We start from the raw sequence: 26,820 nt of genomic DNA, 5'->3' as shown, positions 1-26,820 counted from the left end.
CCATTGTGTGGGCTGTCACACACAGCTTCTCACAGAGGATACTGTGTATGTCCGTGTGTATTCCTGGTTCTGAGTGCCTTTTCATGGATCTTCATAATGTGTCTTCATACAGTACCAGTCAAAAGTTGGGACACACCTACTCATTCCAGGGTTTTTCTTTTTACTATTTTCTACATTGTAGAATAATAGTGAAGACATCAATGTTATTTCATAGTTTTGATGTCTTCACTATTATTATACAATTTAGAAAATAGTTAAAATAAAGAAAAACCCTTGAATGAGTAGCTGTGTCCAAACTTTTGACTGGTACTGTAGGTATGCCTGGTAGTGAAAGTCTTTCTGGTCTCGGTCTGTCCTTGTTTCTGTGTTTGTCTCACTAGGTCTCTGTCTATTTGCATTTCTTGTTGTCTCTCAGATTTCTGCGTGCACCAAGGCCTGTATATATGTGTGTGTGTGAGCAAGGCCTGTATATATGTGTGTGTGTGAGCAAGGCCTGTATATGTGTGTGTGTGAGCAAGGCCTGTATATGTGTGGCCTGTATATGTGACACCCCCCCCCTCCCCCCACATTACCATGCGTCTCACATCTCAGGCTGGATTAAGGAGCGCTAATACTGCTGTTGCCCTGTAGGCAGTGTGGGGTGTCTTCCCCTCCTTGCACAGTCAATCTAGCTCTCGCAGCCGCTCTCTCATTCCCTTCGCCTCAATGCTAACACACCTTGGCATCTCATCGGGATCTCATTTACTTCCCTCTCTCCCCTCCTCCCCTCCGTATCCACCCATTGTGCAGCTGGAAGAAGGAGGGATTCAGCATGGGCTAAACTGAAGCGTAGCCTCTGGGTTCATTATGTTTGTGCCGGCAATTCTTTGTAGCACTGTGTGTTATAGGCTAATGGCCAATCCTCAAGAAGGGGGTTAGTTTTTTAGATTCCTCTACCCATGGTGAAAAAAACAGTTGTGTTTTATTCTACATCTCTAATTTCTGAAATCGATGGTTGTGAAGAAATAATTAAATTGATAGAAAAAATGGATTAAATTGATAGATATTGTCAGGAATCTTGTTCTTGATGCAGCTCTGCAGCGTGTTCACTAGCTGGCATAGCCACTAAGTCATAAAATAAGATTTTAAACCTAAACTTAACCCTATTGCCTAACCCTAACCTTAAATTAAGACCAAAAAACTACTAAGAAAATGTATGCAATTTTACAATGTAGCAAATTAAGACTCATGACAATGACCATCAACCTGACTTTATTTACCTGCAGGTGGGGCTTAAACCAACTGAAAGCAGTCGCCCCATGAAAAACAGTCAACTCATTTTGATTCTATGCTTCATTGTGCTATCCTGAACTCTCTGAAATGAGTTGTGATACATGCTTTGAAAGCAGATGACCTGATGTAGTCACTTCCCTTATGATTGATGCAAACCACTTTTGTGAGTGCCAACCCGTGGGCTCAGATCCCTGGTTCTTCTCTCTTGGCTGAGGCAGAGGGGTTCTGGAGCTGATAGTGGTGACCTTGCTGTGTGCGAAAGGTCAAAGTGATTTGTGAAGTTGGAAGCCGTGTCCGTGACATTGTCCCCCTGGGCTTTTTGGGCGATGTCATTTTGATGGCAGAGACCGAGGGAGGAGAGGAAAGTGCCAGGTACATGGTGAGCGGAAGAAACAGAAGGGGAGGTGAGGGAGACTGGGATGAGGGAGGAGTGAAAAAGGGAGCGTCCTAACCAGTCACCTTTCCTTTGGTGCATAGCTCTCCAACAAAGGATATGTAGCCTAATTACAGTCCAACAATCCCCAAAATGACTCTGTACTCTAAAGCATTTGCTTACTTACCAAATGCTAACGTTGACTTTGATGGTTTGATTGATTTTATGTGTGTCTTTAAAGCTTCCTAGAGGGTCACCTGATTTTCCTTTGTTCCCCTGTAAGGACGGACGCTATTCTGCTGTATCTGCAGTAACGCTCTGTGCGTGCGTGTTTGTGCCGATGTAGATGTTATAGGTAAGATGTAGATGTTATCGGTAAGATGGATGTCTTCTTTTTAGCTGATTCTTTAGCCTTATTGAATAGTGAGGAATGATTAGGGGACTTTATACTGGTGCTAGTGAGGAATGGGGATATTTGGGATGGATGGAGCGCAAGACACTACAGAGTGTAGTGAGTACTAGAGGTCGACCGATTAATCGGAATGGCTGATTTTTATTAGGGCCGATTTTCAAGTTTTCATAACAACCGGTTATCTGCTTTTTTGGACACCGATCATGGCCGATTACATTGCACTCCACGAGGAGACTGCGTGGCAGGCTGACTACCTGTTATGCGAGTGCAGCAAGGAGCCAAGGTAAGGTGCTAGCTAGCATTAAACTTATCTTATAAAAAACAATCAATCTTAACATAATCACTAGTTAACTACACATGGTTGATGATATTACTAGTTTATCTAGCTTGTCCTGCGTTGCATATAATCGATGCCGTGCCTGTTCATTTACCATTGAATCACAGCCTACTTCGCCAAACGGGGGATTTAACAAGCGCATTTGTGAAAAAAAGAAGTTGTTGCACCAATGTGTACCTAACCATAAACAAAAACACCTTTCTTAAAATCAATACACAAGTATATATATTTAAACCTGCATATTTAGTTAATATTGCCTGCTAATATGAATTTCTTTTAACTAGGGAAATTGTGTCACTTCTCTTGCGTTCTGCACAACAGAGTCAGGGTATATGCAGCAGTTTGGGCCACCGGGCTCGTTGTGAACTGTGTGAAGACCATATCTTCCTAACAAAGACAGCCAACTTCGCCAAACGAGGGATGATTTAACAAAAGCGCATTTGCGAAAAAAGCACAATTGTTGCACGAATGTACCTAACCATAAACATCAATGCCTTTCTTAAAATCAATACACAGAAGTATATTTTTTAAAACCTGCATATTTAGTTAAAAGAAATTCATGTTAGCAGGTAATATTAACCAGGTGAAATTGTGTCACTTCTTGTGCGTTCATTGCACGCAGAGTCAGGGTATATGCAACAGTTTGGGCCGCCTGGCTCGTTGCGAACTAATTTGCCAGAATTTTACGTTATTATGACATAATATTGAAGGTGCAATGTACAATGTAACAGGAATATTTAGACTTATGGACGCCACCCGTTAGATCAAATATTCTGTATTTCACTTAAAGAATAAATGTTTTGTTTTCTAAATGCTAGTTACGGGTTATGACCACATTAACAACCTAAGGCTCGTATTTCCGTGTGTTATTATGTTATAATTAAGTCTATGATTTGAGAGAGCAGTGTGACTGAGCGGTGGTAGGCAGCAGCAGGCTCGTAAGCATTCATTCAAACAGCACTTTACTGCGTTTGCCAGCAGCTCTTTGCAATGCTTCAAGCATTGTGCTGTTTATGACCAAGCCTATCAACTCCCGAGATTAGGCTGGCAATACTAAAGTACGTATTAGGACATCCAATAGTCAAAGGTATATGGAATAGAGAGAGTCCTATAATAACTACAACCTAAAACTTCTTACCTGGGAATATTGAAGACTCATGTTAAAAGGAACCACCAGCTTTCATATGTTCCCATGTTCTGAGTAAGGAACTTAAACGTTAGCTTTTTTACATGGCACATATTGCACTTTTACTTTCTTCTCCAATACTTTGTATTTGAATTATTTAAACCAAATTGAACATGTTTCATTATTTATTTGAGACTAAATTGATTTTATTGCTGTATTATATTAAGTTCAAATAAGTTTTCATTGTTCATTCAGTATTGTTGTAATTGTGATATATATATATATTTTGAATCGGTATCGGCTTTTTTGGTCCTCCAATAATCGGTATCGGTGTTGAAAAGTCCTAATCGGTCGACCTCTAGTGCATACGGCCCAGTAAATCACCGGGGCCAAACTTCCTGCCATCCAGGACCTCTATACCAGGTGGTGTCGGAGGAATGCCCTAAAAATTGTCAGACTCTAGCCACCGTAGTCATAAACTTCTCTGTGCTACCGTACGGCAAGCGGTACCGGAGCACCAAGTCTAGGTCTGAACAGCTTCTACCCCCAATCTATAAGACTCCTGAACAGCTAATCAAATGGCTAACCAGACTATTTGCATTGCCCCACCCCCTGTTCTACGCTGCTGCTACACTCTGTTATTGTCTATGCATAGTCGCTTTAACTCTACCTACATGTATATATTACCTCGACACCGGTGCCCCCGCACATTGACTCTGTACTGGTACCCCCTGTATATAGCCCCGCTATTGTTATTTACTGCTGCTCTTTAATTATTTGTTATTCTTATCTCTTACTTTAAAAAAAAGTATTTTCTTAACTACATTGTTGGTTAAGTAAGCATTTCACTAAGGTGAAACACCTGTTGTATTCGGCGCATGTGATAAATACAATTTGATTTGAATGGCAGATTCTGATTTAGGAAGAATAGTGTGTGTCTTTATGCACGTGTGTGTGTTTATGTATCTGTGTAATTTTTAGCATCTGCATGCATGGGTAATATATATATATATATATGGCAGAGTATGAGAAGCCTCGACATTATCCTCCAGTCTGCTCTATAGGTTTCCATCCTTCACCACCAAAGCTGTTAACACGAGCAAAAGCCAAGGTTAATACTGTACATGCTAGCTCACACCCCACCTCAGTCAATATTCATAAAGCTGGCAAACTCAAAGTGGAGAGGAACATGGAGAGTGGGACTCTGGGGAGCGCATCAATACAGTAGCAGGGATTGGGGAGAAGTTAAAAAAATAAATGATAATTTAACACCCGATAGGTGTACCCCTCCACGTGCAAAACACTCATACACGTTACACATGTTAAAACACACACAGACATTAAAACACCTCACATGAACACACACGCACATACATTAAACACACACTCCAGACCATAACCATTCCCTTACAAGACATGTTGTTTTGTAAAGGTTCCTTAAAGGTTGAGTATGAAAGGCCTCATTAATATAGAAAACATTTGCCTTAAGGGGGACTGCTGTTATCTTTGCCTTTGTTTTACAATGTTGCCTTTAAGAATGCATTTTCTCCTCTGTATATACTGTACAGTGATGATGATAATAATAGAATGGTTGTCTGGCAGACCATATCAGCCAAAGGGACTTAGTTCCTCAACATATTCAATACAGTATATTATGTAGTCCAAGTGGGAAATGGACTGACAACTCTGATGCTTAGAAACCGGCCTTGGAAGTACAAAACGTTTATGCTTTTGGCATACACGATGAGTAGCAATACTATATGGCCTATAGTACCTGGTCTGAGTACCGGTCTCTTTAGCTAACATTCCACTCCTTGTCATTGCCAAAGAGACTGTACTCCTCCAGCTCATTAATGATAGAATGTTCATATTTGAAGATGATCCATGACATGGAGTACAGGGAGTGGGTTAGCTGAAGAGACTGGTACCCTGGCTATATAGTATCTGCTTGTGACTGAATGTGCCGTCTCCTATTACCAAAGGGTACGTGTGCTGGTCCTCTTCTCACAGCTGTTGGCTTAGAGACTATCAGCCTGAATCTAGCCTGCAGCATTAGCTGCGGTATCACAGGTCAGGGTAACGGCAGGTCAGGTAATACTCCTCGTCGGTGTCTTCATTACACAGCAAATGATCAGAATATCCACGTGTTGGTTTGGGAGGGTATACAGTGTACTTTTGACTTTTTTTTTTTTTTTTTGTATCCTAACATGGAATTACTGTATCTGCCTACCACTCTTGAGCCATCCAATGGTCATGTAAACCAGAAGGTTTGATTTCTTTAGCGGCTTGTAGAACATGACATGAGGTCTGTGCCATGTGCCCATCTATCCAGGGATTCTATGTTGGACAGGACACTAAAGACACACGAGATGTGAAACAGAATGTCATGTCCACCCCTGCTAATGTCTGTTCCCCTCCCATGAGCCTCCCCTCTATGCTGTCAGTGCTCGCCTTGCCAGGAATGGCTGTGAGGGCTGCTCGTCAGCCTGAATACCGTATTTTGAAATACCATCAGTATGATTTTCCAATACCATCACTATACATTTGAATACTAGTACTTCTTAAAGAAATGCCTATAGTCAACTTGTGCACTAGATGAAGCAGATTACATTCAACATTATATTTTATTATGAAGCTTACCGGTACAAGTTTGTACAATGTCCCTGTGCAGTTTATTTTTAGTAGAGGAAAGAGTGCCTCCTACTGGCCCTCCAACACCACTTCCAGCAGCATCAGGTCTCCCATCCAGGGACCATCCAGGACCAACCCTGCTTAGCTTCAGTGGCAAGCCAGCATTGGGATGCAGGCTGGTATGCTGCTGGCTATAAGATGTGCCAAATAAATTCTATCCAGCTGGGTTTTGCTAACTTGCTAAGTAGCTAATGTTAGCTTGCAAGATGAAACTTATTGGTAACAGACAATCCCCTCCTGGATTAAGATCCCTGCTTTCTAATAATTGTCTGTGCTGCAAACTGTGTTTTTTGTGAGGATTGTGTAACTTTATGAGCTGGGTTGTCTGTCTTTAGTCGGTCTTCACATGCGCTCATTAGCATTTACCTAGCATCCGCTGTGAGGATTCCTTAGTACTTGTTAGCATTTACCTAGCATCCGCTGTGAGGATTCCTTAGTACTTGTTAGCATTCTGGTGATGTTCTTTTGGCTTTTTTTTTGTTTTGTTAGGGGAAAATAATGCCCCTTGTGCACTGCCGGTAATTCCGTATATCCCGGGATGGCACAGTCACGGTAAGAAGGTATGGACATCTGGAAACTGTTCAACTCTTGCTCCTAATGTCTTTTTATGTCCTCCAGCTAGTCCTATGCTGCTGCATCGTCCGAACGGCACATGTTAGGGGGTTTAGACTGTGGGGCTTTTGACTTCACACCTACTGTACAATAATGGCGTCTTCTAACATTTTAATTTGTCACTTCGCGAGGCCTGTAGGCTGCTCTCTGTGTGCAGGGCTACTTCTGTAATGTTTCCAATCTCACTCAAATCCCTGCATCATCATATTCATGCCATCATGTTCCTCCTCCTCAACATCTGTGCTGCAAATATGATGTGTACAATGTGTCATAGCAGACGCCTCTGGAATGCATGATATCACTGTTTGCAATAGGAGTTCACACACTTTACATATGAGGGACTGCATTTTTCAAGCAGGTGGGCTGGACTTTAAAGCAACTAATACATGTTTGATTGGAATCCCCCCGGAGTTGAATGGACACCATTTTTATATTTTTTATTTATTTAGTCAACCAGGTAGGCCAGTCGAGAACAAGTTCTCATTTCCAATGGCGACCTGGCCAAGATAAAGCAAAGCATTGCGACAAAAACAACAACAGAGTTACACATGGGATAAACAAACATACAGTCCAAAATACAATAGAAAAATCTGTGTACAGTGTGTGCAAATTAAGTAAGGAGGTAATGCAATAAATGGGTCATAGTGGCGAAGTAATTACAGTTGTGCAATTAACACTAGTCGTGTCGTCTGAGATTCCCAAAGATTGGAAAGCAGCTGCGGTCATCCCCCTCTTCAAAGGGGGGGACACTCTTGACCCAAACTGCTACAGACCTATATCTATCCTACCATGCCTTTTCTAAGGTCTTCGAAAGCCAAGTCAAGAAACAGATTACCGACCATTTCGAATCTCACCATACCTTCTCTGCTATGCAATCTGGCTTCAGAGCTGGTCATGGGTGCACCTCAGCCACGCTCAAGGTCCTAAACGATATATTAACCGCCATCGATAAGAAACATTACTGTGCAGCCGTATTCATTGATCTGGCCAAGGCTTTCGACTCTGTCAATCACCACATCCTCATCGGCAGACTCGACAGCCTTGGTTTCTCAAATGATTGCCTCGCCTGGTTCACCAACTACTTCTCTGATAGAGTTCAGTGTGTCAAATCGGAGGGTCTGCTGTCCGGACCTCTGGCAGTCTCTATGGGGGTGCCACAGGGTTCAATTCTTGGACCGACTCTCTTCTCTGTATACATCAATGATGTCGCTCTTGCTGCTGGTGAGTCTCTGATCCACCTCTACGCAGACGACACCATTCTGTATACTTCCGGCCCTTCTTTAGACACTGTGTTAACAACCCTCCAGGCAAGCTTCAATGCCATAACTCTCCTTCCGTGGCCTCCAATTGCTCTTAAATACAAGTAAAACTAAATGCATGCTCTTCAACCAATCGCTGCCTGTCCAACATCACTACTCTGGACGGCTCTGACTTAGAATACGTGGACAACTACAAATACTTAGGTGTCTGGTTAGACTGTAAACTCTCCTTCCAGACCCATATCAAACATCTCCAATCCAATGTTAAATCTAGAATTGGCTTCCTATTTCGCAACACAGCATCCTTCACTCATGCTGCCAAACATACCCTTGGAAAACTGACCATCCTACCAATCCTTGACTTTGGCGATGTCAATTACAAAATAGCCTCCAATACCCTACTCAGACTGCATCCAATTTGTTATCACAGTGCAATCCGTTTTGTCACCAAAGCCCCATATACTACCCACCATTGCGACCTGTACGCTCTCGTTGGCTGGCCCTCGCTTCATACTCGTCGCCAAACCCACTGGCTCCATGTCATCTACAAGACCCTGCTAGGTAAAGTCCCCCCTTATCTCAGCTCGCTGGTCACCATAGCATCTCCCACCTGTAGCACACGCTCCAGCAGGTATATCTCTCTAGTCACCCCCAAAACCAATTCTTTCTTTGGCCGCCTCTCCTTCCAGTTCTCTGCTGCCAATGACTGGAACGAACTACAAAAATCTCTGAAACTGGAAACACTTATCCCCCTCACTAGCTTTAATCACCAACTGTCAGAGCAGCTCACAGATTACTGCACCTGTACATAGCCCACCTATAATTTAGCCCAAACAACTACCTCTTTCCCAACTGTATTTAATTTATTTATTTTGCTCCTTTGCACCCCATTATTTACATTTCTACTTTGCACATTCTTCCATTGCAAAACTACCATTCCAGTGTTTTACTTGCTATATTGTATTTACTTTGCCACCATGGCCTTTTTTGCCTTTACCTCCCTTCTCACCTCATTTGCTCACATTGTATATAGACTTGTTTATACTGTATTATTGACTGTATGTTTGTTTTACTCCATGTGTAACTCTGTGTCGTTGTATCTGTCGAACTGCTTTGCTTTATCTTGGCCAGGTCGCAATTGTAAATGAGAACTTGTTCTCAACTTGCCTACCTGGTTAAATAAAGGTAAAATAAATAAATAAAAAACTAGTGATAGATGTGCAGATGAGGATGTGCAAGTAGAAATACTGATGTGCAAAACAAGGTTCTTGTGTTTTGAAAGGCACTTGTGTAAAGAGATTGATCCCACTTGCTGCAAACATAACAGGAGTCCCATCCAGTGACAAAGCAAAGGATTTGTGCAATCAGAGGAAATATGTAATGTCGCGCTTATCAGCGCTGTCAACTCCTCAGTTAAACAGCGTGCTTACTGATTAGGCATGTAGACAAGTACCACTGGCTTAATTTAAATGCACTGTGTACTGTATGCATACACCCACAAATGGTTCATTCACTCACACACATACACACCAATGCATCCTCGTCTTTGTGGGCAATCTTGCCCCCCTTTCCCCGCCTCCCTTCTGGTAATGTTGGTCAAGTAGGAAATTCAGCTGGCTGGGGCTCATAAAGCATCTCCCCCCCCATCCATGCCCATAACACCCCATTAATCTTTTGGAGAGGCATTTGACCTTTCAAACTCAGACCTGTGGAACTTGCTCACACACACATGCGCACACAGTGCATACCCACTCAGAGAGTACATGCACGTCTACACACACACACCCCCTTACTCACTCCCTCACACACACAGGTGCATATTGAGCCACGGCTCACTCCCTCCGTTACAATAGGAAGGCCGTCTCCCCTCTCTGGCAGTGTGGGTTTGACCAGTGACTTGGAAAATTGCCCGACCTTTTAATGCGCGGTTTCCTCTGCGATGAATAAATACATAAATCGCACGGCTGTGGCTCGATCGCTTTTACAACCTGCCCATCTCACCAACACCCCGCCAAAGAGCAGAGTAGGCTCCTCTGAAGTGGCTACCCCCCCCCGGAGACGGCTGTTCATAATGAAAGGGTCTTAGCCGTGGGGTCCTTGACGAGAGCAGTGTAGGTGGTGGAAGCCTGTAATGGGCTGAGTGGCAGGGGCACTGTAACCTGCCAGCATGGGCCCCTTAGTATTCAGTTGTTCAACAGAAGTACTGGAGAGGGAGGAGAGGGGGATAAAGAGAAGAGATTAAAGGGGGAGACTGGTAAGAGCGGGAGGGGGGATTAGAGGTGGGTGATTTGTCAGGGACCACACACACCGTATGATTGAGCTGAAAGGCAAAGGTCATTGTGTGTTACATTGCTGCTAGTGTGGAACCAGACGTGTGTCATAGGGTGGTAAGAAAGCAATGACACTATGTTACAGATGCCTCTGAGTCAGTGGGGGTTTCTTAATATGCTACCGTGCCCCCAAGCACGCAAATTTGAGCAGCGACCGGTTGGCATTGGAGTGCAAATCAAAGTATGCGAAACGGAGCACGCAGGGCAGTTTTCAGATGCCTACTTCGTTTGTACACATTTCGATGCACCAACGCAAGCTGCAACTGAATTTTTCCCAGGATTGTTGACGCAATATTACGCAACCACGTTAAAAAAAACTACGGTTGGCTGGTTTTGCACTGAAGCAGGAGAATATTAACTCTGACTTCAGAATCAAAAGTTACCCACTCACATCTCATGTTATGATGACAATATTTTACGTTGATGCGTTAATAAATACATGGTGTTCATTTTGTCATGTTTAACTGCCTAAAATATCCACTGTAGTGTGCGTAGATCTCTGGCTGGCTGAAATTGTTTTGCTACCTTGTAAATCAACATTGCATGTAAAACTAGCTGACTAGCTAAATTATTACGATTCACATGAAGCTAACTGCAAATTTGTTTGCTTTATGTACAGTTGAAGATGTACGTTTACATACACCTTAGCCAAATACATTTAAACTCAGTTTTTCACAATTCCTGACATTTGATCCTAGTAAAAATTCCCTGTTTTAGGTCAGTTAGTATCACCACATTATTTTAAGAATGTGACATGTCAGAAAAATATATTTATTTCAGCTTTTATTTCTTTCATCACATTCCCAGTGGGTCAGAAGTTTACATACACTCAATTAGTATTTGGTAGCATTGCCTTTTAAATTGTTTAACTTCGGTCAAATGTTTCAGGTAGCCTTCCACAAGCTTCCCAAAATAAATTGGGTGAATTTTGGCCCATTCCTCCTGACAGAGCTGGTGTAACTGAGTCAGGTTTGTAGGCCTCCTTGCTCGCACATGCTTTTTCAGTTCTGCCCACACATTTTCTATAGAATTGAGGTCAGGGCTTTGTGATGGCCACTCCAATACCTTGACTTTGTTGAGATGGTGTTCTTCAGCTTGCAAGCTTCCCCCTTTTTCCTCCATACATAACGATGGTCATTATGGCCAAACAGTTCTACTTATGTTTCATCAGACCAGAGGACATTTCTCCAAAAAGTATGATCTTTGTCCCCATGTGCAGTTGCAAACTGCAGTCTGGCTTTTTTAATGGTGGTTTTGGAGCAGTGGCTTCTTCCTTGCTGAGTGACCTTTCAGGTTGTCGATATAGGACTCGTTTTACTTTTGTACCTGTTTCCTCCAGCATCTTCACAAGGTCCTTTGCTGTTGTTCTGGGATTGATTTGCACTTTTCTCACCAAAGTACATTAATCTCTAGGAGACAGAACGCGTCTCCTCCCTGACCGGTATGACTGCTGTGTGGTCCCATGGTGTTTATACTTGCATTCTATTGTTTGTACAGATGAACGTGGCACCTTCAGGCGTTTGGAAATTGCTCCCAAGGATGAACCAGACTTTTTTCTGAGGTCTTGGCTGATTTCTTTTGATTTTCCCATGATGTCAAGCAAAGAGGCACTGAGTTTGAAGGTAAGGCCTTGAAATACATCCACAGGTACACCTCCAATTGACTCAAAGATGTCAATTAGCCTATCAGAAGCTTCTAAAGCCATGACATCATTTTCTGGAATTTTCCAAGCTGTTTAAAGGCACAGTCAACTTAGTGTATGTACACTTCTGACCCACTGAAATTGTGCTGCAGTGAATTATAAGTGAAATAATCTGTCTTTAAACAATGGTTGGAAAAATTGCTTGTGTCATGCACAAAGTAGATGTCCTGATTGACTTGCCAAAACTAAAGTTTGTTAACAAGAAATTTGTGGAGTGGTTGAAAAACGAGTTTTAATGACTCCAACTTAAGTGTATGTAAACTTCAGACTTCAACTGTAGTTATCTTGTTTCTTCTGTGTTGGTCGACGTAGTACAGCATGCGAGTGCTTCTCAAATGTAACATGTTATGCTTTCCACATTCTCGTCCTCAAGAACGTACTCAAGAAAACGTCCTCGGAAAACGAACTTGGAGCATGAATGTGTGGAGCACGGTAGTATGCATATTGAGAAACACCCAGTGTCTTCACCACAATGCAATAATCTTTGAAAGATTTTTTTTTTGCCTGTTGGTCTGTGTTTGCACACATCTAGCAGTGGGTTTATGGATTTGCTAATTGTGTGTGTGTGTGTGTGTGTGTGTGTGTGTGTGTGTGTGTGTGTGTGTTGTGTGTGTGTGTGTGTGTGTGTGTGTGTGTGTGTGTGTGTGTGTGTGTGTGTGTGTGTGAGACTAGCTGGTAGTGATTGCAATCAGTGCAGCAGCAGTAGATCAGGCTGTTTCAGATGGAACTGCTTTATTTCCAGTCAGTCATGTCAGTCAGCTGGATGACTCTCCCCAAAACAATTCACTAGCAGACTCACATCTATATGGTTACTGTTTGGCTTGCTTTCAGCTTGGTTTACTCGCTGGCTTGCTTTCAGCTTGGTTTACTCGCTGGCTTGCTTTCAGCTTGGTTTTACTCTGTGTATTAGGGCTGTGTTGCCCAATGTTGACCCAGTGATGCCAACAAAAATAATTGATCACTTGCACTGGCAAACCCAGCGTGATTGTAGAAGAGCGGAGGAGAGGAAAAACAAGAGGGGGACTTCCGCCTAATTCCTATGCACAGTTGATTCATTGGCGTCTTCCTGAACGGCGCACACACACACACACACACACACACACACAACTCCCTAAACCAGAGAACTAGCAGTGATTCCCACTGGCTGAAATGAGATTCATCCCAAAACGTGGGATAGTCTTGTGTATTCTACAAAGTAGGTGACATGCATGGCCCTCGACTCACCTGTCTGTCGTTAACTCAACATACTATACTTTACTGTAGAAACACGCTGTGTGTATATTTCCAATTACATGCTGTTAGGTTCTCATTTTTCAGAGTAAATAACCCACTGACGCTAGAGAAGCTTTTTAACCAAGTTTATTCTTCCCAAAGGTTCTGTACAGTTGAAAACAGACAGTGAAACATTTCGGACATCACAGTTTATATACATCCCACTTAAGACACACCCCTTTCTCTCCAATCCTTAAATTTTATTTCTCTACAGGAAGCTAATAAAGAGGGTAACAGGATTCCAAACATTTATTACTCTCTTAAGAGAATATGTCCTCGCCTCCTGACCTCAACCCCTCCTTCACCTAATCCACAGATGTCCATCTGTCTCCCCTGTATCAACACATCACTTTCCTCTCCTCCATCAAACAAAACACATTCCGAAGCCGCCTTCTTTCTTCTGAGAACCATTAACTTCTAACAGAACCCAGTCTCTTTCATTTCCTATCATTCATTTAATATCTCAATGTTCAAAGTTTAGCCCATTTCCAACAATGCATATAAAGGATGCGCTTGAGGCTCATAAGGCGCGCGCACACACACGTCACACACACACACACACACGTCACACACGCTCACACACACACACACACACGTCACACACACACACACACACGTCACACACGCTCACACACACACACACACACACACACACACACACACACACACACGTCACACACGCTCTCACACACACACACACACACACACACACACACGTCACACACGCTCTCTCACACACACACACACACACACACGCTCACACTCACGCTCTCTCACACACACACACACACACACGTCACACACGCTCTCTCACACACGCACGCTCTCTCACACACACGTCACACACGCTCTCACACACACACGTCACACACGCTCTCTCACACACACGTTCACACACGCTCTCTCACACACACACACACTTCACACACGCTCTCTCACACACACTTCACACACGCTCACACACACAAGTCACACAAGTCACTCTCTCTCACACACACACACACGTCTTGTGGTAATCTAACATTGAAAGTAGAAATATATGTTTTAAATGTCAAATATTTAAATGTTATGTCCTCCCTAATTCTCTTCATTATATGTCTGTCCACCAGCCTCCCTCTAGCCTTAAGCAGAAACACAGCACTGTAGCCATGGTTATTAGATGCCAAAGATGCATGAGGGGAGAATTAGTCTGCCGCTGGAGCAGCAAGAGCATGGCATGTCTCTAGTTATTGACTCTCCCTGCGTGTATTGTGTTGTCTTACCGTGTCAGTGTTTTCTCTGGTTTTCATGCTGTTTGCAGGGTCTCTGTGTGTGTGTGTGTGTGTGTGTGTGTGTGTGTGTGTTTGGCCAGTCTCACGTGGAAAAATCGGTCTTTCAACGGCAGGATTGTGAGTTCGATTCCCAGGACCACTCATACAAAAAAATGGATGCACCCATGATTTGGAATTGGCTTTGGACAGAAGTGTCTGCCAAATGATAGATATTATTATGGCTATTTATGATGTTAGTGAGGGCTCTTGTAGGAGATGGTGGTGGCATATTCAGTGAGTCTAGGTGTGTGTGGTTGCACTTGTGTTTGCGTTCGATATTCTGTGGAGCTACTGTAGATCGTGTGTGTGTGTGTGGTGCACTGAGGGGTAGGGATGTAATGTGTGGTCAGATGGTCAGAGGGTGAGGTGGCTGCTTGTCTCTCCTGGGCAGATGGGGCCAACGCAGGAAGTGCCAGCTCCTCTCCTCCCTTCAGTCACCAATACTACTGCCATGACCATCACAGCCAGGATGGGAGAGGACTTGCACACCCACACTCTCCCTGTACACAAAATGCGCATGTGGAATTGTGCAAAGACATGACAACACACAGTAGTTCTACAGGCACACTTCCTCTGAGTTCTCTCCGTCTCTGGATCTCTCGTCCCCCACCTGTCTGTCTGTGTGTCTGGCATACTCACCCTCTCTCTGTCTTTTAAAGGGATACTTTGAGATTTTTGTCAATAAGGCCCTTTATCAACTTCCCCTAGTTGGATGAACTCATGGACACCATGCTAACGGTTACCATAGCCTTCCAGTCATTGTGCTAACGCTAGTTAGCAACTTCCTTCAAAGACATAAAAATGGTATCCACGAGATCATCTGACTGGGATGTTTTATAAAGGGCTTCATTGCCAAAATCCCAAAGTATCCCTTTAACACCCACGCAGACCTCTTCTGCCTAGTGAATTATTTTCTCCCCGTTGGAGTTATTTTGTCTCAAGTTGGAGTCTCCTTGAGTTGACCTTCAGAGACACAGCCCATTAGCCCGCCACAAAGGCAGTGGAGTGGTAATTCAACATTAACAAAGCCCACTCCTCCACCCCATACACAATGACAGACAACACACTCTGAGAGGAGCCATTGACATTCTGCCAGGTTGGCAGGCATCAGAGTGGAGAGAGACACAAAACATCAACTATATATTCAGGCAAACGGCAAAAGAAGCACAATTGAAATTGATAAAATAAACAAAAAAGGCCGCAGATGACAACTGGTTTGATGCAGATTGTAACATTTTAAGGAATGAACTTAGAACACTATCCAACCAAAAGCACAGAGACCCAAATAATGGTGAATTACCCCTTCATTACTGTGAGACTTTAAAACTATATAAACTTAACACTCAGAACCAAGAAAACACAGTACAACAGCAAGCAGCTGACACTAATTGAGGAGTCCATAAACACACAACTTCTGGCAAAATTGGAAAAAAATAATAATAAATCTAAACGATAGGAATTAGCGATACAAAATGGTGACATATGGACGACCCATTTTAAAACACTCTACAACACCGTTCAAATTGACACAAACGCAGAACGGCAAATTCATGAAGTTGAATGGATTAGAACAAGCTATAAAGGACAATCAAAATCCATTGGACTCCCCAATTACTGACCAGGAGCTCTCTAAGAAACTTCAGGCTCTCAAATGTAAAAAGGCATGCGGACCTGATGGCATCCTAAATGATTTAAATTGGCAATATTAACATTTTTAATTGGCAATATAAAAACTTACACTCAGGATCAGATTAAACCGTTATTTCCCTGATATCTGGAATCAAGGACTCATAACTCCAATCTTTAATAATGGAGACAAATTTGACCCTAACAATTAGAGGCATTTGTGTGAACAGTAACCTGGGGAAGGTTTTCTGTAGTATTATAAATGTAATCAAGCACAATGTCTTGAGTAAAAGCCAACACACCTGCCTGGTGTGTTCCTTGTTCTTCATGATGCTCTCTGCGCTTTTAACGGACCTCTGAGACTATCATAGTGCAGGTGCAACCAGGGTTCAGTGCCTGACTCTTCCATCAGCCCCTATTCTAGAAAATTCCTCAGCCCCTGGTGATTCAGAAGTTAAATGCCTTATACGGAGACTTGATTACACACAGGTGGATTGTATTTATCATCATTAGTCATTTAGGTCAACATTGGATCATTCAGAGATCCTCACTGAACTTCTGGAGAGAGTTTGCTGGACTGAAAGTAAAGGGGCTGAATAATTTTTCAGTTTTTAATTTGTTAAAAAAGTTAGAAATATCCAATAAATGTCGTTCCACTTCATGATTGTGTCCCACTTGTTGTTGATTCTTCACAAAAAAATACAGTTTTATATCTTTATGTTTGAAGCCTGAAATGTGGCAAAAGGTCGCAAAGTTCAAGGGGGCCGAATACTTTCGCAAGGCACTGTACCTGCCATAAGTTGAGGGACAGTGTCTGACAGATCAACCTGCACATGTACTCTACTGTATGCTTACTGTTGAATGTATGGTTATTTTGACCCTTTGTTACTGTTGTCCCGTTGACAATTTTGATTCTCATTTTTATTTATTTTTTATATTGTAAATATCCAAAATAAGCTTTGGCAATATGTACATTGTTATGTCATGCCAATAAAGCGAATTGAATTGAATTGAGAGAGGGAGCGAGAGTGTGTGCATATCTGTGTATTTCAGAGAAAGTAACCTCAGAAAACCTGGGGCTACTGAACACATAACGACATGTTTGTATCCCCACTCTGTGGTAAATGCTCCAGAGTTGAAGACGTTCAGTAGCCCCAGGTTTTCTGATCCAGCAGCCTGTGATGCTAATGCAGCTGTGTTTGTGTGTGAATGAGCAGTTTTTAGTGTGGCTTGCAGAGGACCACAACACACACACATACACACCAGCACTCTGAGACTGAGTCACAGGACCAGTACCATCCACATCCATTCATTACCTCAGACCCCCCCCTTCTTCCACTTTCTCTCACTCCCCCTCTTTTGTTTATTTTGTTTTTTATTCAACCTTTATTTAACTAGGCAAGTCAGTTAAGAACACATTCTTACAATGACGACCTAGGAACAGTGGGTTTAACTGCCTTGTTAGGGGCAGAACGACAAATGTTTTACCTTGTCAGCTCGGGGATTCGATCCAGCAACCTTTCGGTTACTGGCCCAACGTGGCGGCAGGGTAGCCTAGTGGTTAGAGCGTTGGACGAGTAACCGAAAGGTTGCAAGTTCGAATCCCCGAGCTGACAAGGTACAAATCTGTTGTTCTGCCCCTGAACAGGCAGTTAACCCACTGTTCCTAGGCAGTCATTGAAAATAAGAATTTGTTCTTAACTGACTTGCCTAGTTAAATAAAGGTCAAAAAAACAAAAAACTGGCCCAACGTTCTAACCACTAGGCCTACCTTCCATTGTTACACTACAACTGCCAGGGAGAAGGAAAAATGTCCAATTAAATTTTTTTTTAAAAAAGCATAACGACAGTGGCTAAAAGTTGATAGTGAATATGTTAAGTCCATGTGTATCCACCTCTCCTCGTTGGTCAGAGCCCTGCGCTCTGAATGAATAGTCTCTCGCTCTCTCTCTCACTCAGCCACAGAAGAGTGCCCCGTGCGCTCTGAAACGTGTCCTCCGCTGGGCTGAACACAGAACATGATTCCTCTTGTCAACACGCCCCACCACAAAACCCTACACCCTCCGCAGGAAACGCTTCAGCACAATAAGCCAACCGGGCAGTTTCGTCCAACACAAGCTGAGACGAAGTGCTTAGTTAAAGTTCAGGCTGGGTTCCAGTACTTCTACCACTGCCCTCAAATATTGCCTTCTAACTTGAAGCATCCTGATCTTGCAGATCTGGGAGGAAGTTGTAGCAGCCAGGGGAGATTTGGATTGGAATCCAGCCTAGAAGTCTACTGTACTCTCATCTGTCTACAGCAACCCCCGTCGCATGCTTGCTTGCTTTGCTTCATGTCAACCCTGTGTGTGAGCCGGCAAGCGCACACCCTCACGTGCGCAAACACACACACACACACACACACACACACTTCTCCACTTTACGACAACAAGGAAACCGGTACCGTTATCTGCAGGCTGAAATCTGTGGGAAAAAATTGAAGTGTTGCATTTGCATTTTAATTCTCTCTCAATCATGCGTGTGTTTGGTGTCGTCTGAAATTGCCTCCTGTTTTTCCCTCTTCTGTATTTATAGAGGCGCTCTGAGGCAAGCCTTGCATTCCAATCTGCCTGTTTCGACAGTATGTGGAGATGTGCCTCTTTCTCTCCTGGTCCCCCCTCCAGCCCCCTCTTTCTCTCCTGGTCCCTCTCTCCAGCCCCCCTCTCTTTCTCTCCTGGTCCCTCTCTCCAGCCCCCTCTCTTTCTCGCTTGGTCCCTCTTTTCCTCTCCTCCTGGCACATCGCTCGCTCCCTATCTCTCGATCTTTCCCTTTTATTTTTCGTGGCTGCCAGGGGAATTTAATATGCACATATTTCTTTAGTGATGCCATATTGCCACAGAATGAGCTCTGATGCCACGTGGTCACTGACCTTCCCTCCATTCTCTCTGATATACCCAGCAGATATACATGACCATAAGATCATTCTGGCAGATGAAGGGCCTTCAGAGCAAACCAACGTGTCATACATGTATGCCTGGGTTAGAGTGAAGCCACCTCCCAATCCATCTTTATTGAGTTTACCTTCTACGGTATCAATATCTATTGTACTATCACAGTAGATATCCATATGTAGGTTGAGGCGAAAACCGCTCTGCATGAAATGGATTTGTTTCGATGTGACAAATCGGTTGTGACGTTGGCTGATGCATAGGCGGCATTGCTTTTACACTTCTTTCGCGCATACGTGTTCACATTTTATGCTCCGTCCCATCAAATTGGCTCCATTTCTTTGTATGGGTGGCCCCAGCTGGAAACAAACCCAGAACTCTTGGCTTTGTAAGTGCCATGCTCTACTGACTAAGCCACAGGACTTTGGGTCAGGCCTTTTTTAGAATCTACAACGTTCATTCCCAGCTCCGTTCGTCTGCATCTGATAGAAAGATCTGAAAAGGAGCCAGCCTGCTGTGATTGCATAAGAGCCCCTCCCTCCTCGTTCAGACCACAACATCGGAGGGCTGTATTAAAGCCTAGAAATAGAATGTCGACTCATCCGTCCTCATTGTGGTCTCTCTCTCTCTCTCTCTCTCTCTCTCTCTCTCTCCCCTGGTAATTGGCTCTAAATGACATGGTTGACATTTTGAATGCGCCATTGACTGGCAATGTGTCTGATGCCAGACACACACACAGCCACCTAGCAGGCCTGGCCTGGTCTTAGTCACTCTCTCATATCCATGTATACTGTAATAGGTACCTACAATAGAGGCGTACTCAAATGACCCATTCACTCTATTTGGCCCAGGGATGGAGATTCGCGTAAGAGCCTTTAGGCAGAGGACCATGGCGTTCTCTGCTATGCTGAAAACAAGCTGGTGCATATGTTAATCAACGAGCTGCGTTATATGCATGAGGCATTACCAGTGAGATGCACACATGCATTACTAAAGCCCCTACATCCCTTTCAGGTGTTCTCATTTGCTTCCTATGTTTGTCAATTTTGGTCAACACAAACCCTGGCATCTACGGTAGAGCCCCTCGGTGGTGGTTGACCTCTGACCCCTGGATAACGACGGGTCAATAGGAGTTGTCAGGAGGGCATTGGAGGGCAGCCCCACCTGACCCTTAACTCCTACGGGGCCAGGAAGTCAACCAGTGCCCTTGAAATGATCATGCTGTTGGGACTGACCTGTGACTTATAGAGGAAGTTAATTTACATATAGTGGAGAGGTGATGTGGTAAAGAACACATAGGAGCCGTAAGAAGGTAAAATACTAGGGCCATTCTGTTTGTCTTATAGGAATATAACAACAGGTTGAATGTACAGTTCTATAGAAATATACCCCAATGTGGGGGTGGGAAATGGCTCCCTAGGTATAGCAAAGTACATAATACAAAATGTGACTGTCTGTTGACTTGGCTCGTATATGTCGAACAGAATGGCAGCAATGATATTTCATGCCGCTGTTCCGTTCCTCGTATGGAAATGTACTGTATAAGTGATCAGAAAACAAGCATGTCGACATGACTATAATTATCCAGGCCATCTGGAGTAGCTATGACAGTTTTGTATATGAATGTGGTGGACTCGGAGGAAACAGAATCTACTCGTCGCTGTCATCTGAGCCGTTGTATTAATGTGTGTCTCTAGGGTGCGCAGGCATTTCACAAGTGGCAAGTAGGAGTGTGTGAGAGTGACTTTGTGTGCCGCTGACTCCGTGGAAGGTGTTATTGTGGTCATTTGGCAGTTAATTTGATCTGAAGCCTCTTACTATGAGCACGGAGGCTAGTCAGTATAGTATTTGTGGCCTGTGTGGGAATAAAGCCCACAACCTTGGCATTACCAGCACTACACTCCAACCAACGGAGCTACTGGAACCTCTGTTGGAGCCTTCCCTTGAACCAGCCTGCTCCAGAACTTTGGCGAATACAAAGTATTTTTTTGAAACCTCCTGCTTTGGAGGCTGGACGTGTGTCGGCTTGTGGCTACATGTGTAATCTATGAGTGGTTCACACACACACACACACACACACCGCTGCGTGAGAGAGGGAGCAATAACCTGGTGAACGGATCTGCACATTTTGTGCCGTATTAAGCCTTTTTCAGGGGGGGGGGGCACTTTTGGCTCGTGAGCGCTACTTTCAGAACTACTGGCTTAAAAAGTTGTACAAAAGTACCTGAGAATCTAATATTTCTGCAACTTAGCAGACACTTAGTAATGCAGGCATACATGTTGAGACCTTTGCATAAGTAGGAGAAATGAGCTATTTTGAGCAATATTACCGAAATGAATATCGTTCCATTATCTGGCCCCAGATAAGCAAATGAACAATTGACGGAGAAATGAAATGAGACTATCCGCACAACCAGGATTTGTGGGTGTTGACAGTCAATGGTGCGAAAACTTGGTGCCTCCCTGGGGATTATGTGTGTGTGTGTGTGTGTGTCGGCTTGTTTGCCTGGAGGGAGGCAGAGTCCTCAGTCGGTGGTAGAGTGCCTTATCTCTCATTAGACAAGCGCTTTGATTCCATTAATTACTGACGTGCTGTTTGAGGTTCCAACCCAACCGGAAATTGAATCGCTCAAATGATTTTATTTTTTTGCCTCGACTCCCTTGTGTGTGTTGGTGTGTTTTCCGTGCAGTTGTTTGAGTGGTAGGCATCTACGGTTGGTGTGTTGTGGTGATTCTTCTTGGACTTTGGACACACTTCCCTTTTCCATGTTGTCGTTGTGGAATGAATACAGTCCTGTCCTGGAGGGACTGTCTCCTAGTCTTTATTCTCCTGAAACGTTTGTGCTGATGAGGCTTCACTCTGATCTCGTTGAGTCAGTCCACAGTGGAGTTGATCAGTGGAGTCTCCTGTGACGAAGGGGTGAATACGTCCATCTGGCCAACAGCACCCGGGGTGTTGAGGGGTTCTGAGACGATGCGCCTACGCACACACACACACACTCACCCTCTGCGTCTACCCATTACACTGCTGAGCTCATCTGATTTGTTCTGTCTCTGGAGCTGAGCATTGTGTGTGTGTGTGTGTGTGTGTGTGTGTGTGTGTGTGTGTGTGTGTGTTATGTATTTAGAGCCCTGCTCCCGTCCATTGTCCTTCACTACATTTTACACAGACTTGTTTTAACGCAGACCGATGGCTTTTCTAGCCTATCGACTCGCCCAGCTGTCTTTCTACACCGGGGCTAGTTATGTTTCCTATTGATTGATTGGCTGTCAGCCCTATTGACCCGGGCTGGTCGCAGTGCTGCGTATTGACTGATGACTCCCTCGCCGCACGCCTCCGCACTTCCTATCGGCGTTCGTCCCCCTTGCCATCGTTCATCAATGGAATGAAGATCAATGCATCCGATCATGCCCCCCCCCCCTCTGTAGACAGGCAAGGACATGACCTGTGATGATGATGAGGAGAAGAAGAGTTGATGTTGATGTAAGTCCAGGGCCCGTCCGGCTTGTCTCAATCCATTTGTGGACATAGTTTGCCTTTGCTCCTCGGTGTATTCGTTTCGTTCGTTCGGACTCCCTCTGTCTCCCCCCACCTCATCCTCTCCCCACCTCCCTCACATCCACTCATTTGTTCTTCCTGTACCTCTTTTCTCCATATCCTTTCCCCCCTCCCCCCCATCCTCTATCCTAACCCTCTCTCCCTCTATGGGTTGTAATGGGAAGCCCTGTATTGGCTGGTGCCTTTTGTTTCCTTTTGAGCAGAGCAGACCAACCTGCTGGTTGTGTTGTTGGTACAGCACATCATAGCAGCACATGCAGCAGCAGTCTGCTTCTACTGTCCGTGAAGGCTGCTTCTACTGTCCGTGAAGGCTGCTCTGAAAGAATAATGAAATAAGTGTGTGTGTGTGTGTGTGAGTAATATGAGCATTTGCATTAGTTTAATATGTAGGCTGGATTGTATCCCAATGGATTGTGGTTGGATTGTATCCCAGGTGCAGAATTGCTGCTGACCCGAATAAGCAGGAAAAGTTGTACAAAGCTTTTTATTGGAATTATGTCCTGTCTGTCTGAACCTTGACTTGAGCAGGAATGCAGGTGCTATTCAGTCAGCTGTCTGTGAACAGAGGAGGGGGAAAGAGTGTGTGTGTGTGTGTGTGAGGGGGGGGTCTAATACGGTCTAATTTAATCTAAAGTGGATTCTTAAATTGAACGAGATGGAAAACAAAGTCAGCACAAAGCTTGGAGCTGGTTTCACTTATGTAACCACTCTGCACTCTTGACTCATCATTAATAAGGGAGAGGAGAACGTTACAGGGGAGGAAAATGGGGAGGAAGTTAGTGAGGGAGGGCGGTCGAAGCAGGGGGGTTAGCAAGAGGGGGAGAGCGAGGAAGAATAGAGAACTGGGGTAGAGGGAAAGGAGAGGGTAGGGGGTGAAGGAGAGACTCAGAGAGGGTAAGCGAGGGTACAAAGGTGAGCATGAAAATGAGGGGGAAAGGGTGATTAAGAGAGTACGGGTGTCACACTCTACCGACCCTAAAAGACACACTCTCTCTCTGAGACGCTAGCAGCCTGCGTTCTCTCCTCCTCCAATAGCATCGGAACATGCTGCCTCTCCGTCCGGTTAAATAATGCATCATTCTGCTCGGCTGGGCCTGTATGGAAATGGAAGGCACCACACAGCGATACAGCCTCAATAATGCAGCAGTCATCTGAAAGGGTTATCGGGTCCTCTCATCCAGAAAAAGCTGCCCCAACACTCGCCACCGCAACGCTATGCTGCTGCCTTGTTGCAAACAACAAACGGGACAGCCAGAACAAAAAGGTTAAGTCTCCCGGTTGGCACTGCGACAAGGGAGCCTGAAGGCGTCCGCGTGTTTCCCAGCTGAAACGGTTCCTAACCGTTTTGTGTGTATTAGGACGCCGGTCTTTGTGGTCATTCAACGAGAGACAACTCGTTTTCATACACAGGTTTTTTTTTTTTGGGGTGGGGGTTTGTTTGCACATGGGTACTTATGGGCACCGCCTCAACATGTGGGCCGAAATGTGCCGCGGTTGTATGCATTTGTGCCCTCTGCACTGCAGACATGTCAGAATGCATCTTTCTTCATACGCATGCGATGCATCAAATATGCAATATTTTATAGGTTAACTTTCGCCTCTGCACTTTTTCTCCCATGTCTAGCCATTACCCCAGTAGCACTCAAAGTTCTGCGCTCCCTCTCGTTCTTTCTCTCCCTCTCGTTCTCTCTCCCTCTCTCTCGTTCTCCCTGTCTCTCTATCTCTTTCGTTCTCTCATCATTCCTCTCTCTCTCTCTCTCTCTCTGTTATGTAAGCACATCCAGTGCCTCAGAGCACCTAGCCAGAGCCAGGGGCATCCCTCCCCTCTGGGACTCCCTGTCCTCTCTCTGAAGCCAGGCCATTACTACACTAGACTGGATACATCTCTGTCTGGATCTCTCTCCTACTAACTCTGTGGGAAAGTACATCTATTGGCCATTTTAATCTGTAACGGACATTTTGAACTCAGTTTAGAACATTGGAGACCATGCTGGACTCCTCAGAGTCTCCAACAGCACTGTGGATGATTTAGACTGTCTATTTCTGCCTCTGTGTTCTACCCAAGTTGCCACCTTAGTGTGCCCCCCTATTAGTTCTGGGCACCCTGGCACAGGGGCACAGCTCTGGTTTATAATAGAGTCCATCCATAGATACCTGGGAGGCTGTCTCCTAGAGGTTATCCCAGAAATTAAACCTGGCACCCCTCTCCTCCTCGCTTCCCTGACTGAATCACCTCCAGACATTCAATTACTTCCCTTTTAAGAATTGCCCTCCCAAAGGGAAAAAAAGCATCCGTCTTTCAAAGACATTTAGACATTTGCTGCATTTTTCCCAGTCCTATTCTTAACACTTCTCAGAGTTGGCATGCTGATTCAGGATCAGTTACTCACCTTTTTAGATCATAATGAATGTGATTTATATGGACAGGGGGAGCTGATCCTAGATTAGCTCTCCTACTCAGAGACACTTTGGGAATACTGGTCCAGGACTGCATTCAGAGCTGTCAGGAAAGGTAAGGCTGCGACTCTCTCTCTATTCTCTGACGGGGTGGTGGGTTCCTTTCCTAGCCACAAACAGTGCCTCTCATTCGCGGCTGCTGCCAGCCACCCAACCACCTGTCATATACTGTCATGTGGAAAACAGTCCAGAGAGAAAGGGGTGAGAGGGAGCGAGGGACAAGGATGGAGAGATGGTCCGAGACTCGTGAGTTGGAATGAATGTGGAAAAAGAGATGGGACTCAATTAACCTAGCAGCAACCCAGCGGAACTCAAGTGTGTTGCCATGACAAAGCCTCCTGGCCACGTAGTGCTTGCGCTCATTTTGTAGTTAACACGCTGAGGTGGGTGGGTGGGGGAGGGATGGAGGAGCATCATAGAGAAAAGGCAGTGCTCCTTAGACCCCAATATTGGCACTGAAAGTTTCATGATGCTGTAAAAGGCAGAGCCAGGGTCTGTTCTGGAACCTGTACTGACACTCCGGAGGGGACCGACTGTTGCCCATAGTTGTGTGTGCAGGGTTTGTTTTTTCAATCAAAAAGGGGTTTAGGTGGCAGGGAGGTGTGGCAAGGTGTGCCAACGGTCTGCCCTCTGGTGTGGCTTAATTTTAGAACATTTTAGAGGCGTAGCAACATTGTTTGCATTTTTAAGCTAATTTCCTGCATTTAAAAAAAAACTCCCATGGAGCTGAGTGACATTTTTGCAGTTTTTATATTCCTGCAATTATATGCATTTTACCATGGCTAATGCTGTGTTCTTTTGCTCTAACATAATAACAAAATCAGTACCGCTAAAATCATTTACACTGTTTGGATTGGCCCAATGGTAGAAAAGTCGTGTGTGTGTGTGTGTGTGTGTGTGTGTCCTCTCCTCCCTTTCTCTGTCCTCTCCTCCCTTTCTCTCCCCTCTCCTCCCTTTCTCTCCGCCCCTCCTCCCTTTCTCTCCGCCCTCCGCCCTTTCTCTCCCCTCTCCACCCTCCTCCCTTTCTCTCTCTCTCCCTCTCCCCTCTCCCGCCCTCCTCCCTTTCCCTCCGTCTCCCTCTTAGTGTCGTCGTATTAGAGGGATAATGTGTGGACAATAGATCTCCCCCTGGGTCAGTGGCCTGCCTATCCCAGTCTCCTCTCTCGCTGAGCCCCAGACCTGTTGGTGTGACTGTAGCCTGATAAGTTGCTTGGGGTTGCAGGGAGGGCACTGGAACAATGTAGATAATCCTCTCTATTGAACTTTATGGGGCTCATTTCATAATTCTCCCTTTCACTGTGACTCGGGAGGGGAATTATTATTTGTGTGTGTGTAAGGAGACTAGCACTGGCACCAGCTTAGTCTGCTTCGTTGCTGCTGCTCTCACTCCTTTCAGATAAAACACGCTGTCATACACTCTTCAGTCTTTGGCTCTCACGTCTGTATCGAAATGTAGTTGAAAGGCGAGCAACACACACACACTATCGCTTAGTAAACTGCAACACAAAGAAACAAGTTCACCCTTTTGCACACGCTCATACTGCCATGCTAACAG

At 44.6% G+C, this 26,820-nt stretch overlaps 1 protein-coding gene across 1 annotated transcript in view; it reads left to right on the top strand.

Moving 5' to 3' along the window:
* Positions 1-26,820, top strand: part of LOC112266037 (ephrin type-A receptor 7-like) — a 216,247-nt gene that overhangs the window by 6,827 nt on the left and 182,600 nt on the right. The gene's annotated exons all lie outside the window — the stretch shown is intronic.

Source organism: Oncorhynchus tshawytscha, linkage group LG13 (assembly GCF_018296145.1).
Source record: "Oncorhynchus tshawytscha isolate Ot180627B linkage group LG13, Otsh_v2.0, whole genome shotgun sequence".
NCBI lineage: Eukaryota > Metazoa > Chordata > Actinopteri > Salmoniformes > Salmonidae > Oncorhynchus > Oncorhynchus tshawytscha.
Note: the sequence above shows the minus strand (reverse complement) of the source record. Positions and strands in the feature narration are given on the sequence as shown.